Below are 23,834 nucleotides of genomic sequence, written 5' to 3'. Positions count from 1 at the left end.
TTCTTCTTAAGGTAAATTTGAACTTCTCTTCAGGCACGCAGTACCCGGTGGTTGTGGGCACGAAATCCTGCCGACTACGCCAAAGTTGACGCGCCCCCTGGGCCAGTGCTGTTTGGGGATTACCCGGAGCCGGATCAGATGGGGGTTGTAGTCTCCGAGTGGCGGTGACCCGGTCTGTGCCCAGGGTTTCAAACTCAGTGTGTGGCAGTCTTTACAGATGTTGTTAAAGGTCCTTAATGTCGACTACGCCACCCGTTGATTTGCGGTCAAAAGGCCGCCGCTGCAGAAGGGTCCGCTGAGGCTGGTGGTGTGTGTGCAGCTCTGGTAGTATAACCCCCAACGGGAGGGGTATAGCCTCAGGGGGTCAGGTGTAGAGGATGGTGGTTGTGCAGGTGCAGGATGAATCAGCAAGAAGACTCAGAGTCGGGCTGTGCAGTTCAGGGGTTTTTACTTACGGGTGTTCTTATGGTCACTCTGGCCTGAAGCGACCACCCGAGCCGTGCTGCGTCCACCAGGTCCTGGACTCGGCCAACCCCCAAGTAAGTCTGGAGCGTGGTCCTGAGCTCCTGTCTGACTTTCCCTCTCTTCTGGCCATTCTCACCAGGGATCCACCTATGTCCGGCTCCCTCGGGTCTCTTGGTGGGTACACCTCTTCTGGGTTCCCTGACCCTATACTTGGTCTGCCTTCCTGGTGGATTTAGTGAGGGTCGTGGCAGATCCTGCCCACGACCTCCGGTCTCTGGCTAAGGTGTGCTTTGTCCTCTGCCAGCTTGGGATCCGGTACCCTGGGTGCCAACCCTTCACCCTGTTGTTTGTATTCTGGGGTCTTGGGGTTCCTTCTTCTTCTCTCTGGGTCCTTCTGACTCCTCTCTCTCTCTCTCAGACTTGGCCTTGGAGCTGGGCCCAGCCGGAACCACAACTCCCTGTCAGCCCTTCTGGCTGAGCTTCTCTGCTCTGCTCCTCTGACTAAACTCTGACAGACTGACTAGTAGCTGTCTGCCTGTCTGACCCTGATCTAAGATGGTTCCCACCTTATATACTCCCTCTATGTGTGAGCTCAGGTGACCAGCACCCAATGAGCTCCTAGCTTTACCCAGACTGCTCCCCCTATCTGCCCCTACACTACTGGGATGTTCCACCCCCCTCCCACTCCAGCCAGGGACAGACACTATCGTACCTGCACATAAACTGGTGGGAGTACCGTCGATCTGTCCCCCGGAAATGGGATGTATGTAGTGTATGCAGCCTACTGAGCTCAGTTCCACACTCCATCCTTACCCGGGAGTGGAATACCACACCTCTGGATTGAGGTGTAATACCCCTGTAGCAGCCGAATCCTCAGGGTGCTACACTCACCCATGGCCCCCGCCTCCTATCTGCCGAGATCCACACCCCTCCTCACCCAGGCCCCCGCCTCCTACCTGCCAAGATCCACACACCTCCTTACCCAGGCCCCCGCCTCCTACCTGCTGAAATCCGCACCCCTGTTCACCCAGACCCCGCCTCCTACCTGCCGAGATCCGCACCCTTGCTCACCCATGACCCCCGCCTCCTACCTGCCGAGATCCACACCCCTCCTCATCCAGGCCCCCGCCTCCTACCTGCCGAGATCCACATCCCTCCTAACCCAGGCCCCCGCCTCCTACCTGCCGAGATCCACACCCCTGTTCACCCAGTCCCCCGCCTCCTACCTGCCGAGATCCGCACCCCTGTTCACTCAGGCCCCCGCCTCCTACCTGCCGAGATCCACACCCTTGCTCACCCAGGCCCCCGCCTCCTACTTGCGAGATCCGCACCCCTGCTCACCCAGACCCCCGCCTCCTACCTGCCGAGATCCGGGCCCCTGCCCACCTAGACCCCCGCCTCCTACCTGAAGAGATCCACGCCACTGGTCACTCAGGCCCCCGCCTCCTTCCTGCCGAGACCAGCACCCCTGTTCACCCAGACCCCCGCCTCCTACCTGCCGAGATCCACACCCCTGCTCACCCATGGCCCTGCCTCCTACCTGCCGAGATCCACACCCCGGCTCACCCAGGCCCCCGCCTCCTCCCTGCGAGATCCACACCCCTCCTCACACAGGCCCCCGCCTTCTACCTGCTGAGATCCACACACCTGCTCACCCAGGCCCCCGCCTCCTACCTGCTGAGATACACACCCCTGCTCACCCAGGCCCCCACCTCCTACCTGCTGAGATACACACCCCTGCTAACCCAGGCCCCGCCTCCTACCTGCCGAGATCCACACCCCTGCTCACCCAGGCCCCCGCCTCCTACCTGCCGAGATCCACACCCCTCCTCACCCAGGCCCCTGCCTCCTACCTGCCGAGATCCACACCCCTCCTCACCCAGGCCCCCGCCTCCTACCTGCCGAGATCCACACCCCTGCTCACCCAGGCCCCGGCCTCCTACCTGCCGAGATCCACACCCCTGCTCTCCCAGGCCCCCGCCTCCTAACTGCCGAGATCCACACCCCTGCTCACCCAGGCCCCCGCCTCCTACCTGCCGAGATCTGCACCCCTCCTCTCCCAAGCACCTCCTCCTACCTGCTGAGATCCACACCCCTGCTCACCCAGGCCCCCGCCTCCTACCTGTGAGATCCGCAACCCTGCTCACCCAGACCCCCGCCTCCTACCTGCCGAGATCCGCACCCCTGGTCACTCAGGCCCCCGTCTACTACCTGCCGAAATCCGCACCCCTGTTCACCCAGACCCCCGCCTCCTACCTGCCGAGATCCGCACCCTTGCTCACCCATGGCCCCCGCCTCCTACCTGCCGAGATCCACACCCCTCCTCACCCAGGCCCCCGCCTCCTACCTGCCAAGATCCACACACCTCCTTACCCAGGCCCCCGCCTCCTACCTGCCGAAATCCGCACCCCTGTTCACCCAGATCCCCGCCTCCTACCTGCCGAGATCCGCGCCCCTAGTCACCCAGGCCCCCATCTCCTACCTGCCGAAATCCGCACCCCTGTTCACCCAGACCCCCGCCTCCTACCTGCCGAGATCCGCACCCTTACTCACCCATGGCCCCCGCCTCCTACCTGCCGAGATCCACACCCCTCCTCATCCAGGCCCCCGCCTCCTACCTGCCAAGATCCACACACCTCCTTACCCAGGCCCCCGCCTCCTACCTGCCGAAATCCGCACCCCTGTTCACCCAGATCCCCGCCTCCTACCTGCCGAGATCCGCATCCTTGCTCACCCATGGCCCCCGCCTCCTACCTGCCGAGATCCACACCTCTGCTCACCCAGGCCCCCGCCTCCTACCTGCCAAGATCCACACCCCTCCTTACCCAGGCCCCCGCCTCCTACCTGCCGAGATCCACACCCCTGCTCACCCAGGCCCCTGCCTCCTACCTGCCGAGATCCACACCCCTGCTCACACAGGCCCCCGCCTCCTACCTGCGAGATCCGCACCCCTGCTCACCCAGAGCCCTGCCTCCTACCTGCCGAGATCCGCGCCCCTGCTCACCTAGACCACCGCCTCCTACCTGCCGAGATCCGCGCCCCTGGTCACCCAGGCCCCCGCCTCCTACCTGCCGAGACCCGCACCCCTGTTCACCCAGACCCCCGACTCCTACCTGCCGAGATCTGCACCCCTGCTCACCCATGGCCCTGCCTCCTACCTGCCGAGATCCACACCCCTGCTCACCCAGGCCCCGGCCTCCTACCTGCGAGATCCACACCCCTGCTCACCCAGGCCCCCGCCTTCTACCTGCCGAGATCCACACCCCTGCTCACCCAGGCCCCCGCCCCCTACCTGCTGATATACACACCCCTGCTCACCCAGGCCCCCGCCTCCTACCTGCCGAGATCCACACCCCTGCTCACCCAGGCCCCCGCCTCCTACCTGCCGAGATCCACACCCCTCCTCACCCAGGCCCCCGCCTCCTACCTGCCGAAATCCACACCCCTGCTCACCCAGGCCCCCGCCTCCTACCTGCCGAGATCCACACCCCTGCTCACCCAGGCCCCGGCCTCCTACCTTCCGAGATCCACACCCCTGCTCACCCAGGCCCCCGCCTCCTAACTGCCGAGATCCACACCCCTGCTCACCCAGGCCCCCGCCTCCTACCTGCCGAGATCCGCACCCCTCCTCACCCAAGCCCCCCCTGCTACCTGCTGAGATCCACACCCCTGCTCACCCAGACCCCCGCCTCCTACCTGTGAGGTCCACAACCCTGCTCACCCAGACCCCCGTCTCCTACCTGCCGAGATCCGCACCGCTGCTCACCCAGAACCCCGCCTCCTACCTGCCGAGATCCACACCCCTCCTTACCCAGGCCCCCGCCTCCTACCTGCCGAGATCCACACCCTTGTTCACCCAGTCCCCCGCCTCCTACCTGCCGAGATCCGCACCCCTGTTCACCCAGGCCCCCGCCTCCTACCTGCCGAGATCCACAGCCCTGCTCACCCATGCCCCTGCCTCCTACCTGCCGAGATCCACACCCCTGCTCACCCAGGCCCCCGCCTCCTACCTGCCGAGATCCACACCTCTGCTCACCCAGGCCCCCGCCTCCTACCTGCCGAGATCCGCACTCCTCCTCACCCAGGCCCCCTCCTCCTACCTGCTGAGATCCACACCCTTGCTCACCCAGACCCCCGCCTCCTACTTGCGAGATCCGCACCCCTGCTCACCCAGACCCCCGCCTCCTACCTGCCGAGATCCGGGCCCCTGCCCACCTAGACCCCCGCCTCCTACCTGCCGAGATCCACGCCCCTGGTCACTCAGGCCCCCGCCTCCTTCCTGCCGAGACCAGCACCCCTGTTCACCCAGACCCCCGCCTCCTACCTGCCGAGATCCACACGCCTGCTCACCCATGGCCCTGCCTCCTACCTGCCGAGATCCACACCCCTGCTCACCCAGGCCCCCGCCTCGTACTTGCGAGATCCACACCCCTGCTCACCCAGGCCCCCGCCTTCTACCTGCCGAGATCCACACCCCTGCTCACCCAGGCCCCCGCCTCCTACCTGCTGAGATACACAACCCTGATCACCCAGGCCCCCGCCTCCTACCTGCTGAGATACACAGCCCTGCTCACCCAGGCCCCCGCCTCCTACCTGCCGAGATCCACACCCCTGCTCACCCAGGCCCCCGCCTCCTACCTGCCGAGATCCACACCCCTCCTCACCCAGGCCCCCGCCTCCTACCTGCCGAGATCCACACCTCTGCTCACCCAGGCCCCGCCTCCTACCTGCCAAGATCCACACCCCTCCTTACCCAGGCCCAAGCCTCCTACCTGCCGAGATCCACACCCCTGCTCACCCAGTCCCCCGCCTCCTACCTGCCGAGATCCGCACCCCTGTTCACCCAAACCCCCGCCTCCTACCTGCCGAGATCCACAGCCCTGCTCACCCAGGCCCCTGCCTCCTACCTGCCGAGATCCACACCCCTGCTCACACAGGCCCCCGCCTCCTACCTGCGAGATCCGCACCCCTGCTCACCCAGAGCCCTGCCTCCTACCTGCCGAGATCCGCGCCCCTGCTCACCTAGACCACCGCCTCCTACCTGCCGAGATCCATGCCCCTGGTCACCCAGGCCCCCGCCTCCTACCTGCCGAGACCCGCACCCCTGTTCACCCAGACCCCCGACTCCTACCTGCCGAGATCCACACCCCTGCTCACCCAGGCCCCCGCCCCCTACCTGCTGATATACACACCCCTGCTCACCCAGGCCCCCGCCTCCTACCTGCCGAGATCCACACCCCTGCTCACCCAGGCCCCCGCCTCCTACCTGCCGAGATCCACACCCCTCCTCACCCAGGCCCCCGCCTCCTACCTGCCGAAATCCACACCCCTGCTCACCCAGGCCCCCGCCTCCTACCTGCCGAGATCCACACCCCTGCTCACCCAGGCCCCGGCCTCCTACCTTCCGAGATCCACACCCCTGCTCACCCAGGCCCCCGCCTCCTAACTGCCGAGATCCACACCCCTGCTCACCCAGGCCCCCGCCTCCTACCTGCCGAGATCCGCACCCCTCCTCACCCAAGCCCCCCCTGCTACCTGCTGAGATCCACACCCCTGCTCACCCAGACCCCCGCCTCCTACCTGTGAGGTCCACAACCCTGCTCACCCAGACCCCCGTCTCCTACCTGCCGAGATCCGCACCGCTGCTCACCCAGAACCCCGCCTCCTACCTGCCGAGATCCACACCCCTCCTTACCCAGGCCCCCGCCTCCTACCTGCCGAGATCCACACCCTTGTTCACCCAGTCCCCCGCCTCCTACCTGCCGAGATCCGCACCCCTGTTCACCCAGGCCCCCGCCTCCTACCTGCCGAGATCCACAGCCCTGCTCACCCATGCCCCTGCCTCCTACCTGCCGAGATCCACACCCCTGCTCACCCAGGCCCCCGCCTCCTACCTGCCGAGATCCACACCTCTGCTCACCCAGGCCCCCGCCTCCTACCTGCCGAGATCCGCACTCCTCCTCACCCAGGCCCCCTCCTCCTACCTGCTGAGATCCACACCCTTGCTCACCCAGACCCCCGCCTCCTACTTGCGAGATCCGCACCCCTGCTCACCCAGACCCCCGCCTCCTACCTGCCGAGTTCCGGGCCCCTGCCCACCTAGACCCCCGCCTCCTACCTGCCGAGATCCATGCCCCTGGTCACTCAGGCCCCCGCCTCCTTCCTGCCGAGACCAGCACCCCTGTTCACCCAGACCCCCGCCTCCTACCTGCCGAGATCCACACGCCTGCTCACCCATGGCCCTGCCTCCTACCTGCCGAGATCCACACCCCTGCTCACCCAGGCCCCCGCCTCGCACCTGCGAGATCCACACCCCTGCTCACCCAGGCCCCCGCCTTCTACCTGCCGAGATCCACACCCCTGCTCACCCAGGCCCCCGCCTCCTACCTGCTGAGATACACAACCCTGATCACCCAGGCCCCCGCCTCCTACCTGCTGAGATACACAGCCCTGCTCACCCAGGCCCCCGCCTCCTACCTGCCGAGATCCACACCCCTGCTCACCCAGGCCCCCGCCTCCTACCTGCCGAGATCCACACCCCTCCTCACCCAGGCCCCCGCCTCCTACCTGCCGAGATCCACACCTCTGCTCACCCAGGCCCCGCCTCCTACCTGCCAAGATCCACACCCCTCCTTACCCAGGCCCAAGCCTCCTACCTGCCGAGATCCACACCCCTGCTCACCCAGTCCCCCGCCTCCTACCTGCCGAGATCCGCACCCCTGTTCACCCAAGCCCCCGCCTCCTACCTGCCGAGATCCACAGCCCTGCTCACCCAGGCCCCTGCCTCCTACCTGCCGAGATCCACACCCCTGCTCACACAGGCCCCCGCCTCCTACCTGCGAGATCCGCACCCCTGCTCACCCAGAGCCCTGCCTCCTACCTGCCGAGATCCGCGCCCCTGCTCACCTAGACCACCGCCTCCTACCTGCCGAGATCCACGCCCCTGGTCACCCAGGCCCCCGCCTCCTACCTGCCGAGACCCGCACCCCTGTTCACCCAGACCCCCGACTCCTACCTGCCGAGATCTGCACCCCTGCTAACCCATGGCCCTGCCTCCTACCTGCTGAGATCCACACCCCTGCTCACCCAGGCCCCCGCCTCCTACCTGCGAGATCCACACCCCTGCTCACCCAGGCCCCCGCCTTCTACCTGCCGAGATCCACACCCCTGCTCACCCAGGCCCCCGCCCCCTACCTGCTGATATACACACCCCTGCTCACCCAGGCCCCCGCCTCCTACCTGCCGAGATCCACACCCCTGCTCACCCAGGCCCCCGCCTCCTACCTGCCGAGATCCACACCCCTCCTCACCCAGGCCCCCGCCTCCTACCTGCCGAAATCCACACCCCTGCTCACCCAGGCCCCCGCCTCCTACCTGCCGAGATCCACACCCCTGCTCACCCAGGCCCCGGCCTCCTACCTTCCGAGATCCACACCCCTGCTCACCCAGGCCCCCGCCTCCTAACTGCCGAGATCCACACCCCTGCTCACCCAGGCCCCCGCCTCCTACCTGCCGAGATCCGCACCCCTCCTCACCCAAGCCCCCCCTGCTACCTGCTGAGATCCACACCCCTGCTCACCCAGACCCCCGCCTCCTACCTGTGAGGTCCACAACCCTGCTCACCCAGACCCCCGTCTCCTACCTGCCAAGATCCGCACCGCTGCTCACCCAGAACCCCGCCTCCTACCTGCCGAGATCCACACCCCTCCTTACCCAGGCCCCCGCCTCCTACCTGCCGATATCCACACCCTTGTTCACCCAGTCCCCCGCCTCCTACCTGCCAAGATCCGCACCCCTGTTCACCCAGGCCCCCGCCTCCTACCTGCCGAGATCCACAGCCCTGCTCACCCACGCCCCTGCCTCCTACCTGCCGAGATCCACACCCCTGCTCACCCAGGCCCCCGCCTCCTACCTGCCGAGATCCACACCTCTGCTCACCCAGGCCCCCGCCTCCTACCTGCCGAGATCCGCACTCCTCCTCACCCAGGCCCCCTCCTCCTACCTGCTGAGATCCACACCCTTGCTCACCCAGACCCCCGCCTCCTACTTGCGAGATCCGCACCCCTGCTCACCCAGACCCCCGCCTCCTACCTGCCGAGATCCGGGCCCCTGCCCACCTAGACCCCTGCCTCCTACCTGCCGAGATCCACGCCCCTGGTCACTCAGGCCCCCGCCTCCTTCCTGCCGAGACCAGCACCCCTGTTCACCCAGACCCCCGCCTCCTACCTGCCGAGATCCACACGCCTGCTCACCCATGGCCCTGCCTCCTACCTGCCGAGATCCACACCCCTGCTCACCCAGGACCCCGCCTCGTACCTGCGAGATCCACACCCCTGCTCACCCAGGCCCCCGCCTTCTACCTGCCGAGATCCACACCCCTGCTCACCCAGGCCCCCGCCTCCTACCTGCTGAGATACACACATACACACCCCTGATCACCCAGGCCCCCGCCTCCTACCTGCTGAGATACACAGCCCTGCTCACCCAGGCCCCCGCCTCCTACCTGCCGAGATCCACACCCCTGCTCACCCAGGCCCCCGCCTCCTACCTGCCGAGATCCACACCCCTCCTCACCCAGGCCCCCGCCTCCTACCTGCCGAGATCCACACCCCTCCTCACCCAGGCCCCCGCCTCCTACTTGCCGAGATCCACACCCCTGCTCACCCAGGCCCCGGCCTCCTACCTGCCGAGATCCACACCCCTGCTCTCCCAGGCCCCTGCCTCCTAACTGCCGAGATCCATACCCCTGCTCACCCAGGCCCCCGCCTCCTACCTGCCGAGATCCGCACCCCTCCTCTCCCAAGCCCCCCCTCCTACCTGCTGAGATCCACACCCCTGCTCACCCAGGCCCCCGCCTCCTACCTGTGAGATCCGCAACCCTGCTCACCCAGACCCCCGTCTCCTACCTGCCGAGATCCGCACCCCTGCTCACCCAGACCCCCGCCTCGTACCTGCCGAGATCCGCGCCCCTGGTCACCCAGGCCCCCGCCTCCTACCTGCCGAGATCCGCACCCTTGCTCATCCATGGCCCCCGCCTCCTACCTGCCGAGATCCACACCCCTCCTCACCCAGGCCCCCGCCTCCTACCTGCCGAGATCCACACACCTCCTTACTCAGGCCCCCGCCTCCTACCTGCCGAAATCCGCACCCCTGTTCACCCAGACCCCGCCTCCTACCTGCCGAGATCCGCACCCTTGCTCACCCATGGCCCCCGCCTCCTACCTGCCGAGATCCACACCCCTCCTCATCCAGGCCCCCGCCTCCTACCTGCCGAGATCCACATCCCTCCTAACCCAGGCCCCCGCCTCCTACCTGCCGAGATCCACACCCCTGTTCACCCAGTCCCCCGCCTCCTACCTGCCGAGATCCGCACCCCTGTTCATTCAGGCCCCCGCCTCCTACCTGCCGAGATCCACACCCTTGCTCACCCAGGCCCCCGCCTCCTACTTGCGAGATCCGCACCCCTGCTCACCCAGACCCCCGCCTCCTACCTGCCGAGATCCGGGCCCCTGCCCACCTAGACCCCCGCCTCCTACCTGCCGAGATCCACGCCCCTGGTCACTCAGGCCCCCGCCTCCTTCCTGCCGAGACCAGCACCCCTGTTCACCCAGACCCCCGCCTCCTACCTGCCGAGATCCACACGCCTGCTCACCCATGGCCCTGCCTCCTACCTGCCGAGATCCACACCCCTTCTCACCCAGGCCCCCGCCTCGTACCTGCGAGATCCACACCCCTGCTCACCCAGGCCCCCGCCTTCTACCTGCCGAGATCCACACCCCTGCTCACCCAGGCCCCCGCCTCCTACCTGTGAGATCCGCAACCCTGCTCACCCTGACCCCCGTCTCCTACCTGCCGAGATCCGCACCCCTGCTCACCCAGACCCCCGCCTCCTACCTGCCGAGATCCGCGCCCCTGGTCACCCAGGCCCCCGCCTCCTACGTGCCGAGATCCGCACCCTTGCTCATCCATGGCCCCCGCCTCCTACCTGCCGAGATCCACACCCCTCCTCACCCAGGCCCCCGCCTCCTACCTGCCGAGATCCACACACCTCCTTACTCAGGCCCCCGCCTCCTACCTGCCGAAATCCGCACCCCTGTTCACCCAGACCCCGCCTCCTACCTGCCGAGATCCGCACCCTTGCTCACCCATGGCCCCCGCCTCCTACCTGCCGAGATCCACACCCCTCCTCATCCAGGCCCCCGCCTCCTACCTGCCGAGATCCACATCCCTCCTAACCCAGGCCCCCGCCTCCTACCTGCCGAGATCCACACCCCTGTTCACCCAGTCCCCCGCCTCCTACCTGCCGAGATCCGCACCCCTGTTCACTCAGGCCCCCGCCTCCTACCTGCCGAGATCCACACCCTTGCTCACCCAGACCCCCGCCTCCTACTTGCGAGATCCGCACCCCTGCTCACCCAGACCCCCGCCTCCTACCTGCCGAGATCCGGGCCCCTGCCCACCTAGACCCCTGCCTCCTACCTGCCGAGATCCACGCCCCTGGTCACTCAGGCCCCCGCCTCCTTCCTGCCGAGACCAGCACCCCTGTTCACCCAGACCCCCGCCTCCTACCTGCCGAGATCCACACGCCTGCTCACCCATGGCCCTGCCTCCTACCTGCCGAGATCCACACCCCTGCTCACCCAGGCGCCCGCCTCGTACCTGCGAGATCCACACCCCTGCTCACCCAGGCCCCCGCCTTCTACCTGCCGAGATCCACACCCCTGCTCACCCAGGCCCCCGCCTCCTACCTGCTGAGATACACACCCCTGATCACCCAGGCCCCCGCCTCCTACCTGCTGAGATACACAGCCCTGCTCACCCAGGCCCCCGCCTCCTACCTGCCGAGATCCACACCCCTGCTCACCCAGGCCCCCGCCTCCTACCTGCCGAAATCCACACCCCTCCTCACCAAGGCCCCCGCCTCCTACCTGCCGAGATCCACACCCCTCCTCACCCAGGCACCTGCCTCCTACCTGCCGAGATCCACACCCCTGCTCACCCAGGCCCCGGCCTCCTACCTGCCGAGATCCACACCCCTGCTCTCCCAGGCCCCCGCCTCCTAACTGCCGAGATCCATACCCCTGCTCACCCAGGCCCCCGCCTCCTACCTGCCGAGATCCGCACCCCTCCTCTCCCAAGCCCCCCTCCTACCTGCTGAGATCCACACCCCTGCTCACCCAGGCCCCCGCCTCCTACCTGTGAGATCCGCAACCCTGCTCACCCAGACCCCCGTCTCCTACCTGCCGAGATCCGCACCCCTGCTCACCTAGACCCCCGCCTCCTACCTGCCGAGATCTGCGCCCCTGGTCACCCAGGCCCCCGCCTCCTACCTGCCGAGATCCGCACCCTTGCTCATCCATGGCCCCCGCCTCCTACCTGCCGAGATCCACACCCCTCCTCACCCAGGCCACCGCCTCCTACCTGCCGAGATCCACACACCTCCTTACTCAGGCCCCCGCCTCCTACCTGCCGAAATCCGCACCCCTGTTCACCCAGACCCCGCCTCCTACCTGCCGAGATCCGCACCCTTGCTCACCCATGGCCCCCGCCTCCTACCTGCCGAGATCCACACCCCTCCTCATCCAGGCCCCCGCCTCCTACCTGCCGAGATCCACATCCCTCCTAACCCAGGCTCCCGCCTCCTACCTGCCGAGATCCACACCCCTGTTCACCCAGTCCCCCGCCTCCTACCTGCCGAGATCCGCACCCCTGTTCACTCAGGCCACCGCCTCCTACCTGCCGAGATCCACAGCCCTGCTCACCCAGGCCCCTGCCTCCTACCTGCGAGATCCGCACCCCTGCTCACCCAGAGCCCCGCCTCCTACCTGCCGAGATCCGCGCCCCTGCTCACCTAGACCCCCGCCTCCTACCTGCTGAGATCCGCGCCCCTGGACACCCAGACCCCCGCCTCCTACCTGCCGAGATCCGCGCCCCTGGTCACCCAGGACCCCGCCTCCTACCTGCCGAGATCCGCACCCTTGCTCATCCATGGCCCCCGCCTCCTACCTGCCGAGATCCACACCCCTCCTCCCCCAATCCCCCGCCTCCTACCTGCCGAGATCCACACACCTCCTTACCCAGGCCCCCGCCTCCTACCTGCCGAAATCCGCACCACTGTACACCCAGACCCCTGCCTCCTACCTGCCGAGATCCGCACCCTTGCTCACCCATGGCCCCCGCCTCCTACCTGCCGAGATCCACACCCCTCCTCACCCAGGCCCCCGCCTCCTACCTGCCGAGATCCACATCCCTCCTAACCCAGGCCCCCGCCTCCTACCTGCCGAGATCCACACCCCTGTTCACCCAGTCCCCCGCCTCCTACCTGCCGAGATCCGCACCCCTGTTCACCCAGGCCCCCGCCTCCTACCTGCCGAGATCCACAGACCTGCTCACCCAGGCCCCTGCCTCCTACCTGCGAGATCCGCACCCCTGCTCACCCAGAGCCCCGCCTCCTACCTGCCGAGATCCGCGCCCCTGCTCACCTAGACCCCCGCCTCCTACCTGCTGAGATCCGCGCCCCTGGTCACCCAGGCCCCCGCCTCCTACCTGCCGAGACCCGCACCCCTGTTCACCCAGACCCCCGCCTCCTACCTGCCGAGATCTGCACCCCTGCTCACCCAGGCCCCCGCCTCCTACCTGCGAGATCCACACCCCTGCTCACCCAGGCCCCCGCCTTCTACCTGCCGGGATCCACACCCCTGCTCACCCACCCAGGCCCCCGCCCCCTACCTGCTGATATACACACCCCTCCTCACTCCGGCCCCCGCCTCCTACCTGCCGAGATCCACACCCCTGCTCACCCAGGCCCCCGCCTCCTACCTGCCGAGATCCACACCCCTCCTCACCCAGGCCCCCGCCTCCTACCTGCCAAGATCCACACCCCTGCTCACCCAGGCCCCCGCCTCCTACCTGCCAAGATCCACACCCCTGCTCACCCAGGCCCCGGCCTCCTACCTTCCGAGATCCACACCCCTGCACACCCAGGCCCCCGCCTCCTAACTGCCGAGATCCACACCCCTGCTCACCCAGGCCCCCGCCTCCTACCTGCCGAGATCCGCACCCCTCCTCACCCAAGCCCCCCCTGCTACCTGCCGAGATCCACACCCCTGCTCACCCAGGCCCCGCCTCCTACCTGTGAGGTCCGACCCCTGCTCACCCAGGCCCCCGCCTCCTACCTGCCGAGACCCGCACCCCTGTTCACCCAGACCCCCGCCTCCTACCTGCCGAGATCTGCACCCCTGCTCACCCAGGCCCCCGCCTCCTACCTGCGAGATCCACACCCCTGCTCACCCAGGCCCCCGCCTTCTACCTGCCGGGATCCACACCCCTGCTCACCCACCCAGGCCCCCGCCCCCTACCTGCTGATATACACACCCCTGCTCACTCCGGCCCCCGCCTCCTACCTGCCGAGATCCACACCCCTGCTCACCCAGGCCCCCGCCTCCTACCTGCCGAGATCCACACCCCTCCTCACCCAGGCCCCCGCCTCCTACCTGCCAAGATCCACACCCCTGCTCACCCAGGCCCCCGCCTCCTACCTGCCAAGATCCACACCCCTGCTCACCCAGGCCCCGGCCTCCTACCTTCCGAGATCCACACCCCTGCACACCCAGGCCCCCGCCTCCTAACTGCCGAGATCCACACCCCTGCTCACCCAGGCCCCCGCCTCCTACCTGCCGAGATCCGCACCCCTCCTCACCCAAGCCCCCCCTGCTACCTGCCGAGATCCACACCCCTGCTCACCCAGGCCCCGCCTCCTACCTGTGAGGTCCGACCCCTGCTCACCCAGGCCCCCGCCTTCTACCTGCCGGGATCCACACCCCTGCTCACCCAGGCCCCCGCCCCCTACCTGCTGATATACACACCCCTGCTCACCCCGGCCCCCGCCTCCTACCTGCCGAGATCCACACCCCTGCTCACCCAGGCCCCCGCCTCCTACCTGCCGAGATCCACACTCCTCCTCACCCAGGCCCCCACCTCCTACCTGCCGAGATCCACACCCCTGCTCACCCAGGCCCCCGCCTCCTACCTGCTGAGATACACAGCCCTGCTCACCCAGGCCCCCGCCTCCTACCTGCCGAGATCCACACCCCTGCTCACCCAGGCCCCCGCCTCCTACCTGCCGAGATCCACACCCCTCCTCACCCAGGCCCCCGCCTCCTACCTGCCGAGATCCACACCTCTGCTCACCCAGGCCCCGCCTCCTACCTGCCAAGATCCACACCCCTCCTTACCCAGGCCCAAGCCTCCTACCTGCCGAGATCCACACCCCTGCTCACCCAGTCCCCCGCCTCCTACCTGCCGAGATCCGCACCCCTGTTCACCCAAGCCCCCGCCTCCTACCTGCCCAGATCCACAGCCCTGCTCACCCAGGCCCCTGCCTCCTACCTGCCGAGATCCACACCCCTGCTCACACAGGCCCCCGCCTCCTACTTGCGACATCCGCACCCCTGCTCACCCAGACCCCCGCCTCCTACCTGCCGAGATCCGGGCCCCTGCCCACCTAGACCCCCACCTCCTACCTGCCGAGATCCACGCCCCTGGTCACTCAGGCCCCCGCATCCTTCCTGCCGAGACCAGCACCCCTGTTCACCCAGACCCCCGCCTGCTACCTGCCGAGATCCACACGCCTGCTCACCCATGGCCCTGCCTCCTATCTGCCGAGATCCACACCCCTGCTCACCCAGGCCCCCGCCTCGTACCTGCGAGATCCACACCCCTGCTCACCCAGGCCCCCGCCTTCTACCTGCCGAGATCCACACCCCTGCTCACCCAGGCCCCCGCCTCCTACCTGCTGAGATACACACATACACACCCCTGATCACCCAGGCCCCCGCCTCCTACCTGCTGAGATACACAGCCCTGCTCACCCAGGCCCCCGCCTCCTACCTGCCGAGATCCACACCCCTGCTCACCCAGGCCCCCGCCTCCTACCTGCCGAGATCCACACCCCTCCTCACCCAGGCCCCCGCCTCCTACCTGCCGAGATCCACACCCCTCCTCACCCAGGCCCCCGCCTCCTACTTGCCGAGATCCACACCCCTGCTCACCCAGGCCCCGGCCTCCTACCTGCCGAGATCCACACCCCTGCTCTCCCAGGCCCCCGCCTCCTAACTGCCGAGATCCATACCCCTGCTCACCCAGGCCCCCGCCTCCTACCTGCCGAGATCCGCACCCCTCCTCTCCCAAGCCCCCCCTCCTACCTGCTGAGATCCACACCCCTGCTCACCCAGGCCCCCGCCTCCTACCTGTGAGATCCGCAACCCTGCTCACCCAGACCCCCGTCTCCTACCTGCCGAGATCCGCACCCCTGCTCACCCAGACCCCCGCCTCGTACCTGCCGAGATCCGCGCCCCTGGTCACCCAGGCCCCCGCCTCCTACCTGCCGAGATCCGCACCCTTGCTCATCCATGGCCCCCGCCTCCTACCTGCCGAGATCCACACCCCTCCTCACCCAGGCCCCCGCCTCCTACCTGCCGAGATCCACACACCTCCTTACTCAGGCCCCCGCCTCCTACCTGCCGAAATCCGCACCCCTGTTCACCCAGACCCCGCCTCCTACCTGCCGAGATCCGCACCCTTGCTCAGCCATGGCCCCCGCCTCCTACCTGCCGAGATCCACACCCCTCCTCATCCAGGCCCCCGCCTCCTACCTGCCGAGATCCACATCCCTCCTAACCCAGGCCCCCGCCTCCTACCTGCCGAGATCCACACCCCTGTTCACCCAGTCCCCCGCCTCCTACCTGACGAGATCCGCACCCCTGTTCACTCAGGCCCCCGCCTCCTACCTGCCGAGATCCACACCCTTGCTCACCCAGGCCCCCGCCTCCTACTTGCGAGATCCGCACCCCTGCTCACCCAGACCCCCGCCTCCTACCTGCCGAGATCCGGGCCCCTGCCCACCTAGACCCCCGCCTCCTACCTGCCGAGATCCACGCCCCTGGTCACTCAGGCCCCCGCCTCCTTCCTGCCGAGACCAGCACCCCTGTTCACCCAGACCCCCGCCTCCTACCTGCCGAGATCCACACGCCTGCTCACCCATGGCCCTGCCTCCTACCTGCCGAGATCCACACCCCTTCTCACCCAGGCCCCCGCCTCGTACCTGCGAGATCCACACCCCTGCTCACCCAGGCCCCCGCCTTCTACCTGCCGAGATCCACACCCCTGCTCACCCAGGCCCCCGCCTCCTACCTGTGAGATCCGCAACCCTGCTCACCCAGACCCCCGTCTCCTACCTGCCGAGATCCGCACCCCTGCTCACCCAGACCCCCGCCTCCTACCTGCCGAGATCCGCGCCCCTGGTCACCCAGGCCCCCGCCTCCTACGTGCCGAGATCCGCACCCTTGCTCATCCATGGCCCCCGCCTCCTACCTGCCGAGATCCACACCCCTCCTCACCCAGGCCCCCGCCTCCTACCTGCCGAGATCCACACACCTCCTTACTCAGGCCCCCGCCTCCTACCTGCCGAAATCCGCACCCCTGTTCACCCAGACCCCGCCTCCTACCTGCCGAGATCCGCACCCTTGCTCACCCATGGCCCCCGCCTCCTACCTGCCGAGATCCACACCCCTCCTCATCCAGGCCCCCGCCTCCTACCTGCTGAGATCCACATCCCTCCTAACCCAGGCCCCCGCCTCCTACCTGCCGAGATCCACACCCCTGTTCACCCAGTCCCCCGCCTCCTACCTGCCGAGATCCGCACCCCTGTTCACTCAGGCCCCCGCCTCCTACCTGCCGAGATCCACACCCTTGCTCACCCAGGCCCCCGCCTCCTACTTGCGAGATCCGCACCCCTGCTCACCCAGACCCCCGCCTCCTACCTGCCGAGATCCGGGCCCCTGCCCACCTAGACCCCCGCCTCCTACCTGCCGAGATCCACGCCCCTGGTCACTCAGGCCCCCGCCTCCTTCCTGCCGAGACCAGCACCCCTGTTCACCCAGACCCCCGCCTCCTACCTGCCGAGATCCACACGCCTGCTCACCCATGGCCCTGCCTCCTACCTGCCGAGATCCACACCCCTGCTCACCCAGGCGCCCGCCTCGTACCTGCGAGATCCACACCCCTGCTCACCCAGGCCCCCGCCTTCTACCTGCCGAGATCCACACCCCTGCTCACCCAGGCCCCCGCCTCCTACCTGCTGAGATACACACCCCTGATCACCCAGGCCCCCGCCTCCTACCTGCTAAGATACACAGCCCTGCTCACCCATGCCCCCGCCTCCTACCTGCCGAGATCCACACCCCTGCTCACCCAGGCCCCCGCCTCCTACCTGCCGAGATCCACACCCCTCCTCACCCAGGCCCCCGCCTCCTACCTGCCGAGATCCACACCCCTCCTCACCCAGGCACCTGCCTCCTACCTGCCGAGATCCACACCCCTGCTCACCCAGGCCCCGGCCTCCTACCTGCCGAGATCCACACCCCTGCTCTCCCAGGCCCCCGCCTCCTAACTGCCGAGATCCATACCCCTGCTCACCCAGGCCCCCGCCTCCTACCTGCCGAGATCCGCACCCCTCCTCTCCCAAGCCCCCCCTCCTACCTGCTGAGATCCACACCCCTGCTCACCCAGGCCCCCGCCTCCTACCTGTGAGATCCGCAACCCTGCTCACCCAGACCCCCGTCTCCTACCTGCCGAGATCCGCACCCCTGGTCACCTAGACCCCCGCCTCCTACCTGCCGAGATCCGCGCCCCTGGTCACCCAGGCCCCCGCCTCCTACCTGCCGAGATCCGCACCCTTGCTCATCCATGGCCCCCGCCTCCTACCTGCCGAGATCCACACCCCTCCTCACCCAGGCCCCCGCCTCCTACCTGCCGAGATCCACACACCTCCTTACTCAGGCCCCCGCCTCCTACCTGCCGAAATCCGCACCCCTGTTCACCCAGACCCCGCCTCCTACCTGCCGAGATCCGCACCCTTGCTCACCCATGGCCCCCGCCTCCTACCTGCCGAGATCCACACCCCTCCTCATCCAGGCCCCCGCCTCCTACCTGCCGAGATCCACATCCCTCCTAACCCAGGCCCCCGCCTCCTACCTGCCGAGATCCACACCCCTGTTCACCCAGTCCCCCGCCTCCTACCTGCCGAGATCCGCACCCCTGTTCACTCAGGCCACCGCCTCCTACCTGCCGAGATCCACAGCCCTGCTCACCCAGGCCCCTGCCTCCTACCTGCGAGATCCGCACCCCTGCTCACCCAGAGCCCCGCCTCCTACCTGCCGAGATCCGCGCCCCTGCTCACCTAGACCCCCGCCTCCTACCTGCTGAGATCCGCGCCCCTGGACACCCAGACCCCCGCCTCCTACCTGCCGAGATCCGAGCCCCTGGTCACCCAGGCCCCCGCCTCCTACCTGCCGAGATCCGCACCCTTGCTCATCCATGGCCCCCGCCTCCTACCTGCCGAGATCCACACCCCTCCTCACCCAGGCCCCCGCCTCCTACCTGCCTAGATCCACACACCTCCTTACCCAGGCCCCCGCCTCCTTCCTGCCGAAATCCGCACCACTGTACACCCAGACCCCTGCCTCCTACCTGCCGAGATCCGCACCCTTGCTCACCCATGGCCCCCGCCTCCTACCTGCCGAGATCCACACCCCTCCTCACCCAGGCCCCCGCCTCCTACCTGCCGAGATCCACATCCCTCCTAACCCAGGCCCCCGCCTCCTACCTGCCGAGATCCACACCCCTGTTCACCCAGTCCCCCACCTCCTACCTGTCGAGATCCGCACCCCTGTTCACCCAGGCCCCCGCCTCCTACCTGCCGAGATCCACAGACCTGCTCACCCAGGCCCCTGCCTCCTACCTGCGAGATCCGCACCCCTGCTCACCCAGAGCCCCGCCTCCTACCTGCTGAGATCCGCGCCCCTGGTCACCCAGGCCCCCGCCTCCTACCTGCCGAGACCCGCACCCCTGTTCACCCAGACCCCCGCCTCCTACCTGCCGAGATCTGCACCCCTGCTCACCCAGGCCCCCGCCTCCTACCTGCGAGATCCACACCCCTGCTCACCCAGGCCCCCGCCTTCTACCTGCCGGGATCCACACCCCTGCTCACCCAGGCCCCCGCCCCCTACCTGCTGATATACACACCCCTGCTCACCCCAGCCCCCGCCTCCTACCTGCCGAGGTCCACACCCCTGCTCACCCAGGCCCCCGCCTCCTACCTGCCGAGATCCACACCCCTCCTCACCCAGGCCCCCGCCTCCTACCTGCCAAGATCCACACCCCTGCTCACCCAGGCCCCCGCCTCCTACCTGCCAAGATCCACACCCCTGCTCACCCAGGCCCCGGCCTCCTACCTTCCGAGATCCACACCCCTGCTCACCCAGGCCCCCGCCTCCTAACTGCCGAGATCCACACCCCTGCTCACCCAGGCCCCCGCCTCCTACCTGCCGAGATCCGCACCCCTCCTCAACCAAGCCCCCCCTGCTACCTGCTGACATCCACACCCCTGCTCACCCAGGCCCCGCCTCCTACCTTTGAGGTCCGACCCCTGCTCACCCAGGCCCCCGCCTTCTACCTGCCGGGATCCACACCCCTGCTCACCCAGGCCCCCGCCCCCTACCTGCTGATATACACACCCCTGCTCACCCCGGCCCCCACCTCCTACCTGCCGAGATCCACACCCCTGCTCACCCAGGCCCCCGCCTCCTACCTGCCGAGATCCACACCCCTCCTCACCCAGGTCCCCCGCCTCCTACCTGCCGAGATCCACACCCCTGCTCACCCAGGCCCCCGCCTCCTACCTGCCAAGATCCACACCACTGCTCACCCAGGCCCCGGCCTCCTACCTTCCGAGATCCACACCCCTGCTCACCCAGTCCACCGCCTCCTACCTGCCGAGATCCACACCACTGCTCACCCAGGCTCCCACCTCCTACCTGCCAAGATCCGCGCCCCTGGTCACCCAGGCCCCCGCCTCCTACCTGCCGAAATCAGCACCCCTGTTCACCCAGACCCCCGCCTCCTACCTGCCGAGATCCGCACCCTTGCTCACCCATGGCCCCCGCCTCCTACCTGCCGAGATCCACACTCCTGCTCACCCAGGCCCCCACCACCTTCCTGCGAGATCCACACCCCTGCTCACCCAGGCCCCCGCCTCCTACCTGCCGAGATCCACACCCCTGCTCACCCAAGCCCCCACCTCCTACCTGCGAGATCCACACCCCTGCTCACCCAGGTCCCCGCCTCGTACCTGCCGAGATCCACACCCCTGCTCATCCACGCCCCCTGCCTCCTACCTGCCAAGATCCACACCCCTGCTCACTCAGGCCCCCGCCTCCTACCTGCCGAGATCCACACCCCTGATCACCCAGGCCCCCACCTCCTACTTGCCGAGATCCACACCCTTGCTCACCCAGGCACGCGCCTCCTACCTGCGAGATCCGCACCCCTGCTCACCCACATCCCGCCTCCTACCTTCCAAGATCCGCGCCCCTCCTCACCCAGGCCCCTACCTCCTACCTGCCGAGATCCACACCCCTGCTCACCCAGGCCCCTGCCTCCTACCTGTGAGATCCGCACCCCTGCTCACCCAGACCCCGCCTCCTACCTGCCGAGATCCTCGCCCGTCCTCACCCAAGCCCCTGCCTCCTACCTGCCGAGATCCACACCCCTGCTCACCCAGGCCCCCGCCTCCTACCTGCGAGATCCACACCCCTGCTCACCCAGGCCCCCGCCTCGTACCTGCCGAGATCCACACCCCTGCTCACCCAGGCCCCCGCCTCCTACCTGCCAAGATCCACACCCCTGCTCACTCAGGCCCCCGCCTCCTACCTGCCGAGATCCACACCCCTGATCACCCAGGCCCCCCACCTCCTACTTGCCGAGATCCACACCCCTCCTCACCCAGGCCCCCGCCTCCTACCTGCCGAGATCCACACCCCTGCTCACCCAGGCCCCCGCCTCCTACCTGCCAAGATCCACACCCCTGCTCACCCTGGCCCCGGCCTCCTACCTTCCGAGATCCACACCCCTGCTCACCCAGGCCCCCGCCTCCTAACTGCCGAGATCCACATCCCTGCTCACCCAGGACCCCGCCTCCTACCTGCCAAGATCCGCGCCCCTGGTCACCCAGGCCCCCGCCTCCTACCTGCCGAAATCCGCACCCCTGTTCACCCAGACCCCCGCCTCCTACCTGCCGAGATCCGCACCCTTGCTCACCCATGGCCCCCGCCTCCTACCTGCCGAGATCCACACTCCTGCTCACCCAGGCCCCCACCACCTTCCTGCGAGATCCACACCCCTGCTCACCCAGGCCCCCGCCTCCTACCTGCCGAGATCCACACCCCTGCTCACCCAGGCCCCCGTCTCCTACCTGCGAGATCCACACCCCTGCTCACCCAGGCCCCCGCCTCGTACCTGCCGAGATCCACACCCCTGCTCACCCAGGCCCCCGCCTCCTACCTGCCGAGATCCACACCCTTGCTCACCCAGACCCCCGCCTCCTACTTGCGAGATCCGCACCCCTGCTCACCCAGACCCCCGCCTCCTACCTGCCGAGATCCGGGCCCCTGCCCACCTAGACCCCTGCCTCCTACCTGCCGAGATCCACGCCCCTGGTCACTCAGGCCCCCGCCTCCTTCCTGCCGAGACCAGCACCCCTGTTCACCCAGACCCCCGCCTCCTACCTGCCGAGATCCACACGCCTGCTCACCCATGGCCCTGCCTCCTACCTGCCGAGATCCACACCCCTGCTCACCCAGGCGCCCGCCTCGTACCTGCGAGATCCACACCCCTGCTCACCCAGGCCCCCGCCTTCTACCTGCCGAGATCCACACCCCTGCTCACCCAGGCCCCCGCCTCCTACCTGCTGAGATACACACCCCTGATCACCCAGGCCCCCGCCTCCTACCTGCTGAGATACACAGCCCTGCTCACCCAGGCCCCCGCCTCCTACCTGCCGAGATCCACACCCCTGCTCACCCAGGCCCCCGCCTCCTACCTGCCGAAATCCACACCCCTCCTCACCCAGGCCCCCGCCTCCTACCTGCCGAGATCCACACCCCTCCTCACCCAGGCACCTGCCTCCTACCTGCCGAGATCCACACCCCTGCTCACCCAGGCCCCGGCCTCCTACCTGCCGAGATCCACACCCCTGCTGTCCCAGGCCCCCGCCTCCTAACTGCCGAGATCCATACCCCTGCTCACCCAGGCCCCCGCCTCCTACCTGCCGAGATCCGCACCCCTCCTCTCCCAAGCCCCCCCTCCTACCTGCTGAGATCCACACCCCTGCTCACCCAGGCCCCCGCCTCCTACCTGTGAGATCCGCAACCCTGCTCACCCAGACCCCCGTCTCCTACCTGCCGAGATCCGCACCCCTGCTCACCTAGACCCCCGCCTCCTACCTGCCGAGATCTGCGCCCCTGGTCACCCAGGCCCCCGCCTCCTACCTGCCGAGATCCGCACCCTTGCTCATCCATGGCCCCCGCCTCCTACCTGCCGAGATCCACACCCCTCCTCACCCAGGCCACCGCCTCCTACCTGCCGAGATCCACACACCTCCTTACTCAGGCCCCCGCCTCCTACCTGCCGAAATCCGCACCCCTGTTCACCCAGACCCCGCCTCCTACCTGCCGAGATCCGCACCCTTGCTCACCCATGGCCCCCGCCTCCTACCTGCCGAGATCCACACCCCTCCTCATCCAGGCCCCCGCCTCCTACCTGCCGAGATCCACATCCCTCCTAACCCAGGCTCCCGCCTCCTACCTGCCGAGATCCACACCCCTGTTCACCCAGTCCCCCGCCTCCTACCTGCCGAGATCCGCACCCCTGTTCACTCAGGCCACCGCCTCCTACCTGCCGAGATCCACAGCCCTGCTCACCCAGGCCCCTGCCTCCTACCTGCGAGATCCGCACCCCTGCTCACCCAGAGCCCCGCCTCCTACCTGCCGAGATCCGCGCCCCTGCTCACCTAGACCCCCGCCTCCTACCTGCTGAGATCCGCGCCCCTGGACACCCAGACCCCCGCCTCCTACCTGCCGAGATCCGCGCCCCTGGTCACCCAGGACCCCGCCTCCTACCTGCCGAGATCCGCACCCTTGCTCATCCATGGCCCCCGCCTCCTACCTGCCGAGATCCACACCCCTCCTCCCCCAATCCCCCGCCTCCTACCTGCCGAGATCCACACACCTCCTTACCCAGGCCCCCGCCTCCTACCTGCCGAAATCCGCACCACTGTACACCCAGACCCCTGCCTCCTACCTGCCGAGATCCGCACCCTTGCTCACCCATGGCCCCCGCCTCCTACCTGCCGAGATCCACACCCCTCCTCACCCAGGCCCCCGCCTCCTACCTGCCGAGATCCACATCCCTCCTAACCCAGGCCCCCGCCTCCTACCTGCCGAGATCCACACCCCTGTTCACCCAGTCCCCCG

This window comes from Phyllobates terribilis, unplaced genomic scaffold (assembly GCF_046119375.1).
Source record: "Phyllobates terribilis strain yellow unplaced genomic scaffold, ASM4611937v1 Scaffold_7__3_contigs__length_470593459, whole genome shotgun sequence".
Lineage (NCBI taxonomy): Eukaryota > Metazoa > Chordata > Amphibia > Anura > Dendrobatidae > Phyllobates > Phyllobates terribilis.
Note: the sequence above shows the minus strand (reverse complement) of the source record.